The sequence below is a fragment of the Varroa jacobsoni genome, unplaced genomic scaffold (assembly GCF_002532875.2).
Source record: "Varroa jacobsoni isolate VJ856 unplaced genomic scaffold, vjacob_1.0 scaffold_782, whole genome shotgun sequence".
Classification (NCBI taxonomy): domain Eukaryota; kingdom Metazoa; phylum Arthropoda; class Arachnida; order Mesostigmata; family Varroidae; genus Varroa; species Varroa jacobsoni.
Window position 1 is genome coordinate 76,050 of NW_019213684.1, and position 16,333 is coordinate 92,382.

At 41.6% G+C, this 16,333-nt stretch overlaps 1 long non-coding RNA gene across 1 annotated transcript; it reads left to right on the plus strand.

Moving 5' to 3' along the window:
- Positions 1 to 1,028: 1,028 nt before the first annotated feature.
- On the plus strand, positions 1,029 to 5,090 carry LOC147753047 (uncharacterized). Its single transcript, XR_015312413.1, has 2 exons — positions 1,029 to 1,277; positions 4,641 to 5,090. It is a non-coding gene; the product is annotated as an uncharacterized LOC147753047 (long non-coding RNA).
- The last annotated feature ends 11,243 nt before the right edge of the window (positions 5,091 to 16,333 follow it).

The window sequence follows — 16,333 nt, forward strand, 5'->3', positions numbered from 1 at the left end:
TACGTACAGTGAGATCTATTATGCTGTGCCGATACTGAGAGCTACAAACTGGTCCTACCTACGCTTTTCTATCTGAGCTATATATGTATCAGCTAACCAGCTTAAAATTTTGTCACATGCTTTTGCAATTCTGCTTCGTGCTATTTCCAGCCTTCATTCGAGTAAGTAGACGGTAGTGCTCTCTTGCGTGCAACGCTCAAATAAACTGGCAAATGTCCTTGCGTAGCTTTGGGAACTAACAAAGACGAAAGTCTGATAGGCGACTGGGATGAGCCGTACGCATCGGTGCACTACAGCATCAACGTGTTATCATATGGCAGGGCTGCAGATATGTCCGTAAAATTCTCCAGTGGCCAATCTAATCAATCAGGTCGGCTCGAAACGGCGCGCAGCAATGATTGCCAGGTGGGCAAGACTGTCTCAATCCTGAAGCCTGATACAGTTGGTTGGCCAGACTCCTCCTTAATCTTAGCAAGAGCATCCTTTCTTCGAAATCTCGCAAAACACTCCGACGATATTGTAGTGGCCCAGCTCAACGGACTGTGGCTGCAGCTACCATCGCGTCTCTCTGCTGCGCTAGTCGAATGCATGGGGCAGGACCCGGAAGTAGTTGACCGCCACCGGGCAGAAGTACGATCCGTTGCCTTTGAGATCAGTGGCCCGCGGCGCCTTTCATTGGCAGGCGCGCGCGCGCGCGCGCGCACAGTAGCGTGCCGCCGTTCAAGCGATACAGGGCTAGTACCGCCGTTTTTGTTACCGTATTGTACCGATGTTACAAAACCCAAACATCGCGCCCACCCGCCTCTCTGTCCTTCTCTACACTATTCGCAACAGGGTACATTTAACCTGCAACTCCATATTTCGAGACACCTGGGTTGCTAACGGCAGTCGCTGGGGCAGGTACGGCGGCAGTAACAGCGGCAGGTCCAGCAGCAGCCTGAGCGCAGACTCCCATCGCCGCCAAGCATAGCGCATCCTCACGGGCTAATAAAACATCATGTTTAGAATTCAGAACGATAAGCCCGGAGGACAACGGCATAGAGAGGCAGAGCAGTAAAATAAGTGTGAAGACAGCGTCGAGGCCTTCGCATTTGCGCCGGCACAGCGATACCATAGCATTCACGTCGCTATTTCGGCCCTCGTTCACTGCTAGAGGATAACTCGGCATGGAACAATCGATGTTCGGTACCAGTCACCTGAAATCAGCAGAGACGCTGCCTCAGCAGCCGCGCAAGAACCTCGAATTTCACGAAGGACAAGCACGAACAACCATACAGGTACCCTCAGACAGCCCTATGTGACTGCACGATGTAACTTATGGCTGTAACCATTGTAGTGGTCGAAGTTGTCACAGCTAACCAGGCAAATAGATCAAGAACAGAAAACACTGACACCAAAACAACCCCAACAGAAGACAATTGTGAACGTCTTTTGTATGCCTACGAGGCTTAAATGCTCGTCGCGATAAGAACCGTCTCTCGTATCGGTTCTCATTTGCTTATATTCCCTTTTACCTTTTACTGGTGCTAACCGTTCGCTTTACCGCAGCTACTGCCGATTGTATCAACTGTACTACTAGCTCGGAGATCATGTCCGCGCGAAAAGCCGTTGTTGTTTGTTATGCTAGCCACTAATGCATACAATTTTTTTTTCGTTGTTTGCTCGGCGTTGAGTTGTGGGCGAGTAAGCGGTTCGAGTACCCCGACCATCCAGACAGGTCTGTTTCGGCCCACTCACCCCAGTGGGTATGCGTACGTACGTACATATGTGTATAATCACATCTCTTATTACCTGCTACGAACCTGTCGTAACACCCAGCGATAATAACGTAAAAGTTATTTCATTTTGTGAAACACATCGCATCCCATTGTCCATATAGACACGCACTGGCCAGGCTTTATTACGTATTTATGTCCCGTATTGATTATCATTCTGGCTTGACTCATATTCGCCTGTTTCTAGCTGTGCTTGTGGCCACAAACAGACGCGTCTGTTGGTCACTTAGGCCCCACTGCGGGGGGCTGGCAGTAGTAATTGTCGCAAATTGTATGAAACGCCACCAAATCGCTACGAAGAGATCGTATCACTCCGCACCTTGATGCTGCTGTTAAGTAGCATCGAATGTGTTGGAAACAAGCGTATCGTACGTACTGCTTCAATTACCGCCAATCATGGTAGCCAAGTTTACGAATTAACTGATCGAAGAGAAGTGGAAAAGTCGATCGGTGGGCACGGCATTACCGAATCAATGCACGTCGTGAAAAAAAAATTAATATTTCACTCCCTTTGTCTCGATTCATTCATTTACTCCCGGATTCGTTTCCGTGCTAACACGACACGAGTGACTGTTTCTGAAGTTACTGGACAGACGTTATTGCAGGGCTGGCTGCAAAGGAACGCAGATTAATTCACCAGCCAAGGACATACACTGGCAAGGCTCTTTACCCAGTGTATTATCTATTAAAAATTCACAGAAAAGTATCACAAAGGAGAAAAAGACTCACTTTAGGTATCCAGCAGTTCGCTAGTGTTTAGACCGTTACTCTCTAATTTTAGTAATAATTTAACAGTGAATATGTGTACGTTTGATTGCTATGGGACACATAGGTTTGCAGAGCAGGAGAACAATCAAGGACAACTATTATCAAAATAGAAACAGACAAAACCTAGCAGGATATAGATGGAGTTACAACTGTTCCCGTACGAAAGTGTCACAGCGAATTTTAACAAGGTGTTCTTTGTTTAATTACACATATCGTACGATGTATGTTGACGGCAAAGCTTGAACTTGCCAACCTTTGTTCAGTTAACTAAAGCCTTGGCTGATAGAACAATGCTATAAATATACATCTATAAACAATACGGAAGTATAAAATAACAAGATAGCATGGAACATCTCCCGTCTAATTCCATGTATAGTGGTAGGCTTAAACAACCTCTGCTATAAACTGGAGTTTACAATCAGTGTTCATTTACAAACAGGCTCAGTAGGTACTAACGGAAGAGAGAACGTGAAATAATACATAGAAATGCATTTTCCAACCCAGCCATATTAAACGTTTTTTATACCTTATATCAAAAAAAAAGAAGAAAAATCTATTCAGTTTTTAATTAAATATCGTTCTAATCGATAGCAACGAGTTTTGGATTTCTAAAAATTGATCAGCTTCTATCTATTATTAGTAGTACATTAGAGAAAAATGTCCACGAATTAAATGAGTTGCAGGAAACAGACTTGGCTTAAATGGGGTCCACACTATTCGTCGTATTTTCCGAGTTATTAAGTAGTTTTTCTTGAGCGCCGTAAAAATAGAGAACCCAATTTTCATCGTATACTTACAAAATAGGGTCGCAATTTCCAACCAATTGTTTCTAGTAAAATTTGTTACCGAATAAAACCTAATGCACATACAAAATCACTTGATTACTCAGTGGGCTTAAAGATCTTGCCAAGGGGAGTCACTAGCTAAAAATTATCATGATACACTTTACAAAGTTTATTTTCATTTTTTCCTATGCATTTAACAGGGCTGAATAGAAGTGAAGGCGCGGCGATCCACAGTACGCACATATTTCTGCGTAAACACATTGTCACATTCACATAAATTTTGTTAATAGAACAAAAAGGGTGGATTAGTTTTGCACATTTCAGATTGCTGCAAAAGTGCTGTCTGATAGAATGTCTGACAGCGATACCAGACAAAGAAAACTCCGTAAAACTCTATGCAAAAAAATATGGAGGTTACCAACTGTAAGTAGTACCTTTATTAAGCACGGTTAGCTAGAATGGGCCCAGTGAATTTCCACCCTTCTATCCGCTAAACACGTTTCGTTCGCTATGCGTCAACACTTAACCGATCAATTCCCGCGTAGTAACACAAGCTGGGGGCTCAGCTTTGCCGGAGTAAGTATCGAACGCGGGTACAACTATTGCTTAAGCTATGTTCATTCAAATACTGTTGGAGCCGATTGATCTCTTAATTGAAGACCGAATCCATCTATTCCGCAGACCGGCCTTTCTTTCTTTCCTTTTACAAAACACTAAAGTTCTATCAGAAACTTAGCACGCTGCCAAGTAAGTTGCTGATCACTTTTCTTCCAACGGCGCAAATCTTTTAGAAGAAGCAATATGCACATACGAAAGGCCATTCATCATTGGTCTAATTGACTCCCAGGCTCTCAGGGCCTATTACATATAGAGAGCCAGCTACCCTATCAAACATCGGTCCTGTTCAACGATTGCTATTTCTATTCGTCATCACGAACGTGGTAGACAATAATCGACTACTAATCCACCAATCGGAACAAACAGCTTTTTATAGGACAACGATTCCGAAAAAAGAACAGGGTTCAGTAATTGAACAAAAGCTAGAAAACGAGACTACGCAAACCCCTATAGAAACCAACTGCGACAGAAAAAAAACAGGGCTGTAATACTTGTTTTTAATTCATTATCACATAGGAATCATTCGAATCCACCCTATATATTACTACCTATTAAAAGGATTTTCCCTTTTACAAGAATAGATGCTCGTAGCGGTTTTTTTAAATAGCAGACGTCCTCACATGTAGTTTCACCGATATTTCTATTTACTAATCCAGTTTACCTCAGTTTGCTAACGGACATTTTTCCCTAGCAGGTCGAGTATCTCAATAACGGTGGGCGGATTCTTTCTCCAGACGGACCCTTTATGCAGCCCAGTCAACTAAGTCGGGGAAACTTCTGAACAAAAAGATCGTGTCGTTTGAACATCAGCGTTAGCGACGCATCTTCCTCTTGGTTTCCTTCCGCAGAATACACGCGAACGATTCACCGTTCGTTATAAAGTCGCATTTATTTTTGCTTTACTATGTTACTGTATATTTTTATTCCATTTAATAGATCCTATAGAGGAGTTAGTATTACGTTGGTATTTCCACACGAGGAAGTGCCTTCGCGCACGACATCTTGGACAGAGGAGTAGTTCTGAGAATTTTGGTCGACTTTGTCTAGCGACAAACGTTGAAGGTCGGATAAGCCGGAGTACGCTGTTGCAACAGCCCTCCGTTTCCGTCATCTCAACGAACCTAAGGCACCGTCGCGGTGACAACGGCCCTGAAAAATACCGCTCCCGTCGACGACTCTCTTGAAGATTTCTACCTCCAGAGGTGTGTCGGAGCGGATGCAAATTAGCACGGGGAATAATTGATCATGTCATTGAACTCTGAACATTTACACAACTCGCTTGGTTTATAATCTATTCGCAGAGATCGACAGGTGAACGAACATACTTGGACGAACAGAGATATTCCAAATATAGGAATCTTTTAATGAGCAAAAAGATTCTTTCTTCATGGAACCCTTTTTTAGTGCCAGGAGACTAAGGCCTGGACGAATCACTTTGGACGAAGCAAGCGAGACGCATCGTGTATGTTGGCAGAAACTCGCAAGATATACGCTGAGGCGTAAGCGCGTGCGCAAGGGAGTCCGAATGAATCAACGACTTACTTGCAATAAATCGACATATCTGCGTAGCAAATTTCTCCAAGTCTATGGTGTTCTATTTACTGCGCAATTTCATCCATTGGACTAAGTGAGGCCATTTTGAAGGCTCGTTTAAATTTACCTTCAACTGAGTTAGGGCCGTTGAACACGATGCTCTTTTCTGGCTATACACAGCATTTGATATGCATCAATAGCTATTTTATTTATAGCGATACTAAAACTTATCGACGCATAAAATCAAGCTGAGTTATCACCAAATTCAAATATTCATAAACTATTAGTTTCATATATCCCATATATATTACAAACAGCAACATATGAAAAGATACAACTTCGCAATTTAGTAAAATAAATCTAAGCTTTATTTTTTCGATTATGTTCAGCTCAATGAAAAAGCTTTTCGGAATCATTAACAATGCATAATTTCGAAAAAAACTTTTTTACCCCCTAGTTAATGCATACATGCTTTCTGTCTGCTCTATGACGCCTCCCTTTCATCTGTATTAAACGTTTGGCGAACGCTGCCGCTCTGTTCCGTAATTGCTCGTTTCAGTTACCATATCTATATACAAATCTGATCTTATCCGAAACTACGTGGGACCGCAGCCGTCTGCGTTCCTTGCTGAACGTCGAACTAAATTTGAAAGTACGTTGGATACCGCCTATTTCTCCCGTATCGCAGTTTAGGCACGTAGGAGATGCGCTTACACTAATCTCATGTCAGTACTCCTTGCCCGCAAGTAGGTGAGTGAGTAGGTACGTTGACAACCCGTGTCACCCACCTAACCAAAGATTAGCAACTTTGTCCTAAAGGGTTGTCCGGTTTGTCAAATGTTACCACTACTTTACAGCTTTTCGCGAATGGTTCTTTTTAACGTAATCGGACCGGCTTGTTTTTGCGACTCTGAGGTTCCACAGAATTTGCCGCTCTAAAACCTGTATGAGAACTATAGTTGCGATGTGATTTCTGAAGACGTTGAGAGCTATCGGGTGCTGCGTCTTCTACGAAAGCTTACGCGTCGTAAGTGTCTTTTTCCAGATCAGAGCGACGTATAGCGTGATCTGATCTACCAATTGCTCCTGAAGGTGTCTCAACTGCAGTTGTCGCAGATTCTCTTGATTCTTAGAGTAGGCGTCAAAGCTCGGTTGCTACCTGAGCGTGTACTAGTCAGTCCTTGGTCCAGAATACCCTCCAGATACTTGATTAGATAGCGAAATTCGATGGCTATTCAATTCAATATGTGTGCCGAGTACAGATCGGCCTTTCCTTCTGTTCAACAGCACCGCTTTTGTCCTTCTCGACACCAGGCTGAGTCGTTGGACGCTTGCCAATGAATATGTGCCCACGGGGTCAAATAGGCGTTGCACCCTGTCGTCATACGCAACGTCCACAAAATTTGATTGAAGAAGCCCTTATAAAAGCGCCGCTTTGACGTGGTAGGCCGTCCCGCTGAAGATGGCCTGTTTCTCGTTTAAGTATGACTACGAAAGATGCAAACAGCTTTGTTATAGTGAGTTCTTTATCGGTCCTTTCCATGCTGCTATCGAGCAGTACGAACAGGGTTACATATGAGACACCCGGGCCTTATCAGGCACTGACAGATGTGTCACTTGTCTTCCTTCCTTAGGTTCTCTCTTTCTTTAATCCTTCGTTTGTAATGGCTTTCTCAGATATCGTTAATCTCGTCGTGTTGGGGCTATAGCCTGTGCGGAAGACGGTTTTACATCATCTTTATTCAAGCACGAACGAGTCACTCATCTATATCATCCCACCGACGGTCACGTTCGTGTTGCATCCAAGAATCATGAACTGGATTACTTTATAAACGTTAATAGCAAAAAGAACAACCCACAATAACAGCATAATACGAAACATCACCTTCGTGTTGATGTCTCGAGCCTAAACTACCGACCTATGCCGCCTGCTATGAACTTCTTCCTCACCTACTATGAGAAGAAAGGACTCCCTGTAGTAATGGTACATGCTCGACAGCCTACAGCCTTACGACTTAACGGAAGCGACTCTATACTGTGGCCAGTGCGGCATTTGCTAACACTGCTACTCCCACTGTTCTTTCCAACGCGCAGGAATCAGCGAAGCTGGCCGGTATGACACAGTGCACAGCCGAAGTCACGCTGCTGAATGTAGGCAATAGTAGTATTTGGCATGCGATAAAGCAACGGATGGCCCTTGCCGCCGATATTCCCCGTCATGTCTCTTCCGACCAGACCCGCCTATATTTTGTACAGGACATCTGCTTAATATTAATGATCTGAGTAGTCGTTATTGAATTGCGGGCTGTTGCTTATGTTGTTGTATGTCTTATGTTTGTATCTGCTTGTGTACTTACGCGTGCGTATCTGTTGAAGCGAGAAACAGTTTCTATCATGACTATGGGACCTGCAACTTTGAAGGAAATTAGGCCTTAAAGCCGTCGGCAAGAAAACACACAGAAATGACATTTACAAGTACAGACACGCATAGGGCACTGAAAAGAAGTGGAGGCACAAACACGCAAGTCTATTGATATAAGAATGTTTCCAGCAGTACTCTGATTGCCGTAGTTGGCGAACGTTCGGGGTTAATTTTAAGTGACTCCAGCCTGAAGTGTGATACCTAGAAGACCTGAAAGAAACCATTCGATTCCTTTCCATGGGAAACGTGCGACACTCACTTTACCTGAAAGTTTAAACTCGGGTAGATTACAAAAAAGGGGGAAACTCACATGTCAGCAAGCTACTGAGAGCGCAAGTAAGCAAACAAACCAGCTCTATAACACTGAAAGTAATGCTGTCCATGGAGTGACACAGATGCAGCGGCAGGAAAAGAAAGACCCAGAAAGAGACCTATATTAGCTGAAGTGAGTCGGGAATCAACAAATGACCGTGTACCGAATGTCAGGGTGGGTTTCGTTGTGGCAGGGCCCGCACCCTGGACTCGTTGGCGAAACGGTCCGTACAGTGTCAGATCGCTTCGCAGTTATGCGCTAGCGCCGGCCGCCATTCATGAGTCGAGTAGAATTCAAGCGCAGCCCGATCTGACTCTAACAGCGACACGACTTAGTAAGAGACTCAGAAGTGGAAGGGTATCTATCCAACAACAAGACCAAGAAGAAATACTTCCCCGCAGCTGCCACTGCTCGAGAAAGGAATGCGAAATGGAATATTAAGAATGACGAGGCCGCTTACGCGAGTCAAAGTGACCACGGCCATATCGACGGGAAAGGTAGCGTCTGCAATAAATAGCTACGGGGGCAGACCAGAATCAATGTCAGAGAGCGTGCGACGTTCTTCTCATTGTATTCTAACCAGCGACTATTTAAGTGCCTGCGTAACAAAGTGTGCTTCGTACAACCGTATATTGTAACCGTCCGGCATAGCGTACATGCCAGTCTCACCCAGGTATTGACATTCATTCAAAATTCGCGTGTCAAAGCAAGCTTTGTGCCTGCCGGTCGATAGCTGGCCTGACGATGAATTTATCATCTGGTACTAGTCTAAGGGTTTAAGGGTCAATTTCGAAGAAGTGTCAACTTCGTACGTAATGGACTAATATGGCCAATGACCAGAAGCATTGCCCGTTCCATTTAGAGCTAATACTAGCAAGGCAACTTACCTAATTTACAAATTGTTGAGAAATTCTATTAATCATTGCTGGCGATGATAAAGTCCATTTGCGGGTAGAGTTCAAAATCATCAAATATACCCGTGTGGTGAACATAAATGGATTGCGTTAGTTATTACTTAGGTTTGCCAATACTGAACGTAAGGCAACGAGGCAAATGATGAAAAGAAGATGGATGTCTATAACTAGCAGCCGTCATAGAAATAAACTTCCTCATACAGACAGACAGACAGACAGACCAATAATCTATTAGTCTATCTAATGAAACGTGATCAACACACTAATCTCATATGGAGAAAATGGCGATATTTTATAAAAGTACCACTCTTTTTTTGTATCACTGAAGTGTACGGCCGTTCACTTGGATATCGACACTTGTACTCTAAGCAGGCAAGCTATGCTAGGCAACTGAAAATTCTGATTTTCACCAATATATTATAGTCCACCAATATGGGTTCCATCTTAAAACTACAGCGGCGGAGACAGCTTGTCCTATAAACCGTGAAGGTTACGCTGATTGAACCGCTGGTTGAAAAAATTTCAGGAAGAACATTTTGAACTCGTAATGGGTCTTGTGAAAAATCTCTCGCAAAAGTGGTTAACGAAATGTTGAAAATTGTAATTGAACCGGACCCATCACAAAGTGTACCGGTGTCAACACTTAAGTTTGATATCTTTAAAAGTACCATATTTGTTTGCTGCGGTCATATTTATGAGGTAGAAAAGTAAGGCAAGCGGAAAAAATTAATCAAAAAAAAAAAATGTTTTTCTAAACTTCACGCCAACTTGTCCTTGTTCAGGTTTAAGCGGGGGGTCAAAAACAGAGGTTAAAAAAAACGCTTGATTTTGTTTTTTTCGCGTTACATTAGTGACCCATAGCACCAAATTTTGATTTATGATGAAAAATGATTCTTCTATTAGGGTTGCCGGCTTTCACCTCGGTAAATGGATGCAAGTGAACCGACGGGACATCACTCTAAAGCAGATGTACATATGACGTCTGTCGAATGAAAATGATATCCATTACAGCTTCATGGGTCCTGGACAATCGATTACGGCTCAGCTGCACTGTTAGCAGCCCGAGGAGATGATGAAAAAGTACTGCATTAAACAGCCAAGGACAATAAATAGATGTAAATTATTTCTGTCAACCGGCAACGTTGGATTTTACAGTGCAAGGGGCGTAGTAGCAAAGACAAGAGGTTCCCTGTCGTCCTCAAAGATTATTTTTCTCAAAATTTCGTGAACTTATTATTCAGATTTCAACATAATGTCGAAATGGCCTCGCGAGACTTCACAGGCTTTTGTACCGCAGGGGTCTGTAGCAATGAAATTTATAAGCTACCATCTAAATGATAAGAAGTCACTACTAATAACGATACATAATTTAATTGAAGGTAAAAGTAGTAAGCTCGTGATAATAAACGTTTAAAAAACTAGAGTTTACTATGTATGATACGTTTCGTACGGAGCATCCTAATAGAGCGAGAAAAATCTTGCCAAAAACATACAGGCACACTAACAGGATGGAGTCAATGGGCAAACAGCAACAAAGTCATGCATTTACTATGTAATATATAAAATAAATAGTATTTAAAGTCAGTTCAGGGCGGCCCCTAAAGCGTCCATACTTACGTGTTTTTATGCAGACATTTAAAAATGTCGGCGTAATAAATTATTTACAATTCAGACGGAATTCCTTTTTGGGTTCGCACGAATCTAAAGTCTCAGAATCAATGTTCGTTTAAGCTCTCGATTAGCAAATAATGCCAGTTGTTTGTTTAGTCTTAATTACATCAGCGGTTGGTTTCATCTGGTCCTTATTTATACGTAAATGATATTTTGGGTTAATACTCCTATGAAATGGCCACTAAATTAGCGGCTTTGCTTTACAGCTTAGAGAATTGATTGTTTTATAGCGCGTATTTAATAATCTACTCTAGCAGCGTAACACGGACAAAGCTTAGGCGTTAAATAAGTTAAAGGTCTAATCCACAATCACTTTACTATTGCATGCAGTATTCTCCCAGAGTTCGTCGATTTTTCAGGTAACGTACGAAACCAGATGGAGTTGGGGGCTATCATAACAAGACTACTTACTGGTATATCATTATGCCTAATAACGTACCGATAACTGGCCAGCTAAGGGAGCATTTATTGCTGAAATCGATTCCATTGGGTTTTTAAAATTTCCGATGAAAGAGACAAATCAAAGGATTTAATAGGTGACACGTTTGTGATTGGCAGGCAACACGCCTGTTACTCCAAACGCCATCCTGGACCATAATATTACCACACTCCTTATGTAGATGCGCCGACTGAAGAATCGGATTAAATTATTGCGTCGAATGGATGAATTCAAGGTGCAGGTCCAGCTAGCTTTTACAATGCGCACCTTTCGTAGCGAATAAGCAGATATTATATAATTAGCATGGTGGATTCAAAACGGTTAACAATGTCATGCGAACAATAAGCAATTAGGCAGACTGCGATCTATCCTTTAAACAACAAATAATGAGGAACTCAGATAATTAGATTCACTTTTGCCAATTATAAGGAACGCTATCATCTACTAAACATAATAATATATGTGTCCAATGACACACATCATTGGCTTTAAGCAGTGTTAATGTTCTTCTCGATCTCAAGCGCTCCTTCTTTGTTTGCCTTCCGCAGTCTCTTATCCCCCTCCCCACCTTTTACGCCAACGCTAAGCAGACTCTGTCCAGTTGCTCAATCGAAAGTCTGTTCGTCTAAACTAAAAGCAGAATGGGGTGTACATGAGGGGGTATCACCATCTGACTAAACAAGTCCATTTACAAGTCGTGACTTCATCGAAGTGTAGCAGTGGTCCAACTTGAGCGATCAGTCGAAGTTGTGGTTGCCTTAACAACAACAGAAGCGAATAGCTTTATGAGTAGGTCATGGCTTTCAGCTGGCAGACCCTACGAAAGACCAGCCTAAGCTTAGTTCCATCACCCAATAGTAGTGATGATGTCAATGTCCGGGTAGCCACCGACAACTAAAGTTGGGCACGCTCCAGAGAATCCACTCGAGACAGAGGTTGTGGCTGTTGCGACTGGAACCTTTATTGGGGAAGAGAATACTGAGAGATCCACCTCGCTGCTTCTCTTCCGGTGTCTGACTGTCCCGTGGCTGGTGCCCCGCCACGCAGTACGGCCCAGCTTGCTAACTATTTCCTTCGTATTGGCTTTCCCAGTCCCCGTGTCTTATTGACAGATCCCTTACAACGTTCGTTAGGTGGTTAAACGGAGTCCCTGAAAACCCTAGCCATTCCGAAGCTACTCTTCAACCCCGTGCCGCCAACGAGGCCCAATCGACAGTCACGCTATGCTGTTGTTACTCCCGTTGGTCACGCCAAATTGAACGAAGCTAGCAGTTGTTGTCCATATATTACAGTAACGACAGTGAACCATGGTCCTACATAGCACAATGCGTACAATATCCATTCATTTGTAAAGCGAATCGAACAAACCTGATGGACAATGTGTGCTTAATGACCACTTAATGACTAAGTTTTGGCTACTGAATGTTCTCAAATCGTCAAGGGCTACTGTATAATAACACGAATAGCTGTGATGAAATATGTAAAGAGTGTGGAAAAAATAGGTGCTTAAAAACCGCTGAAAACCTTTTTGTTTGTTTCTGCTACACAAAGATTTAATTCTGGCGCGAAAAAAATCGAGTGATATTCTGTTGACATTAGTATGAAATCGAAATTCTAATACAAAACATCAGTATTTACTTCGAGCTTGGTTTTAGATCCCTATACACATATACCTACTTCTTAAAGATACTCTTCGTGCTACCCGTGGAAACTTTGACCGCCCAAATTAAAAGAGCCTTCCAGTGTAAGAGGTAAATCTATTTTTATATATGAAGATTAACTTTTTTGAAAAATTTTCGTGCACTGTCCAGTGACATTGATTTCACCGTGTTGGTCCGAATTGAACTATGCTTCTCGAATATCGGCCGTTTTCACCCACAAGAAGATCTAATCTTCTCTTTTTAAATGGCGTCTTTCTGCGAGAAGCTAACATTCGCGTTATGTCCCAGGATAGAAGTTTTTTTACTTCATAAATGCTTAGTTTCCGAAATCACAAAAGTATAAATTAATGTAATAACTTGCTTTAATAATAACAAATTTACAAGTACGAAATCTTATCAGTTTGCATCGGCTTAGCTAGATTAGAATGGAAGGCTTCTGCTCTATTACGCGGAGTTCCTACAGGACGGCTGTTTTGAAAGTTTCGTTTTTTCCACTATGTTTAAAGGTATGATACGTTTAATACGTAATTGCATTTAACATAAACATTCCTTAATAATTCAATTGACAAAAACTGTATGTAGAAGTGAGTAAATACTCGCTACCGATTCGGCCGTATCTATTTCCTAGTTCTATTTTATATATGCACACATATATGTGATTCTAACTGAATATGATTTTTTTGATGACGAAAACGTTTCATGATTGGTGAGGATTCAGGCTGGCGATTGCCGATATCCTACTAGCAGTATATTAAAAACAGTTCACGAAAAAATCCGACCGCCCCATTTAAACAAGTATTTTGTTTAGCCACAATTTCGTTGATGCATGTACGTGTGTGTATGGATTCATGCAACTCTGCTCTACTTTTTTTTTTATCTACCGTTTCTGTTCTACCAATCGTAAATCCGTCGTTTAATTGAGCTAGCAGAATGACGCCAGGTTACTACAAATGGGCGTACGAGGATGGTTTACCTTTAGTCGATCGCGTTTACGAATACCGTATGTAAGCATATCCGACCGTTGGCTGATTACCACTGCGTTCATTCACCGATAAGAAAATAGGTCAAGTCTGACTGTTTTTGTTTATTATGATTTTCTGTTATACTGTAATATCTTCTTCTATTTTAACAAAATATTTATTCCGTACGATGCTGTGGACGCATGCGATAAGAGACAATGCCAAATATCACATAGCTCAATGTTGTCTATTAAAAAAATACCGGTCCTATTGCCATGGTATTCTCGATAATGCTATTCGGTAACATGGTGAGGCACCGGTACGAAGTGCTGCATAGGAAATTGTTGCATTAATCCACATGTTGATATAATGAAAATGTATATGTTTCAATTTTTTTTTATTATTACATATATAACTAAATATAATATACTATGAATATAGCGTAAGGAACGCTGTTTGAAGAATTGTCGGTTAATTATATGTTGAAATTAAGACAACGGATTGAGAAGTTATAGGCGGTTTGTCGGTAATCGCACAATAACAACAATATCAACAGCAGCTGTAAACTAAATCAATCATTAATAGTGGGCTTCGTGAAATACTGACGATGCTATAAAATAAGACGAAGATGAGGGGTAGCCAGAACGTCACCTTATCAACCACAATGTCCCGTGTCTACGTATTCGATAATAGCTGATGGTCAGTACCGCTCTCGCTATATAAGCTTACCTTAATATCTATCACGCAGTTCGCTTTGGCCATTTTGATAACATTTAAATCGCTAAATTCTGAGCGCGCTTATTTTGAAAACAGCTTCTCGAAAGCAAATATTGGTTGCTGCTATTGAAGACCTAAGTGCAAGTTGTATGCGCGTCACGATGAGCTTTGACTTATAAATTTGAACTTATAAATAAGTTTTACCTAAACATTCATAGAGTGTTTAAAAGAGTCCATCACACACTAAATGATTTACATATTGTTCAAACATAGACGCAAAGGGGCATACGGTAGCGTTGCTACCGTTTTAGTTAAAGTTTGTCATAACATAAAGATGCATGAAATGTTGAAAATGATGAGCTTTTGTGTTTGTAAATCTACTCGCATTAAAACTATTTCGCCATGCGATAAAAAATTGTTTTTTTTTTTTTTTCATAAAATGTGGTTCCGTTGTGCTACTTATCACAGTCTCGTATTCGTGATGTTCGATAAATGACTAAATGTCTTTCTTGTTATGATCGAGCGTCACCGTTCGGTAATAAATACGCGCGTCATTGCCATCTCACGCCTGCCCGAAAGTTGTATTTGAACGCTGAAGTGAACGTTGAAGTCCCTTGTTCTTCTCCAGCCAGCATACATTTTTTAAACATATATATTTCACTTCGTCCCGATGAATTCCGTCAAAACCAACCTGCATACGCCTGTGCGGATGCACTTGATTTTTATAGCTATCGGCACCGTAATTCAGCACTCTATCAATCATACGAAATTCGCTATTCAAATAAACTAGTAATCAAAATTTAATTGAAGTTAAAATAACTACACATGTAGCTTATTGTAACCGCTTCAAGATGAAATGGGCCATTATGACCTAGAAGGAGGTAAGTTTGGGGCGGCCCCAGTTCGTCACTGCAATCGTTTCTGATGACGCTTCGGCTCACAAATACAGCAGAAATGATTCTATGGCTCGTTTGTTGCCGTTAACCACATAGTCAAATAAGCAAAAGATTCCCAAATAATTTAATTGCTCAAGAGGTTACACAGAATTTATTAAAATTACTAAAAATTGAGTTGACAAAAGACATGCCAAGCGGTTGTTTGCCAGATATTAATCTATATGTTTCTAATTGAAAAAGACCAAAATAAAAGCCCCACTAGATCGGCGTGAACGGAGACTTTGAAAACTAGTACATACAACCGATACAGGAACGTTCCTTTAACGATGGTAGACGTTAGTTTCTCTGTGCTGGTGCGGTTAATTAAGGCCGACAAAGAAGTGAAATAAATATAGCAAAAGGAAAATAGTATAATCGCCGAATAAAACGAAAAAACTGTTTTAAAGTAATAGGGCAATCATGCCCCGACTTACTCTACCCCTTCATATGTACGTTGTACTTATATACCGCGAACGAATATTGACGTACAACAGTGTTATCATCATGGTAAATATGAAAGCAAAGAAATAAGCAGAAACCTCTTGTTCACTTTAAGGGCTGATAGGAAAAATAGGGTCGCACTTACTGACATCAAGTTATTGATCGAGCCGATCAAACTTCCACTAGCAACTTTATTGGATCGAATCGACAGCTAAACTTTGACCGGCAATTTCGAGACGATATCCGTTCGAGGCTCTGGACAAGTGCGGTAACAGTCGGTAACTTTAACTCCCGATAAGATAGCGCATATGAACTTTTCTGCTGCCGCTGCTAAAAAGCTTGGGCAATTTTGTTTTGATGAGATAGACCAACAACATAATTG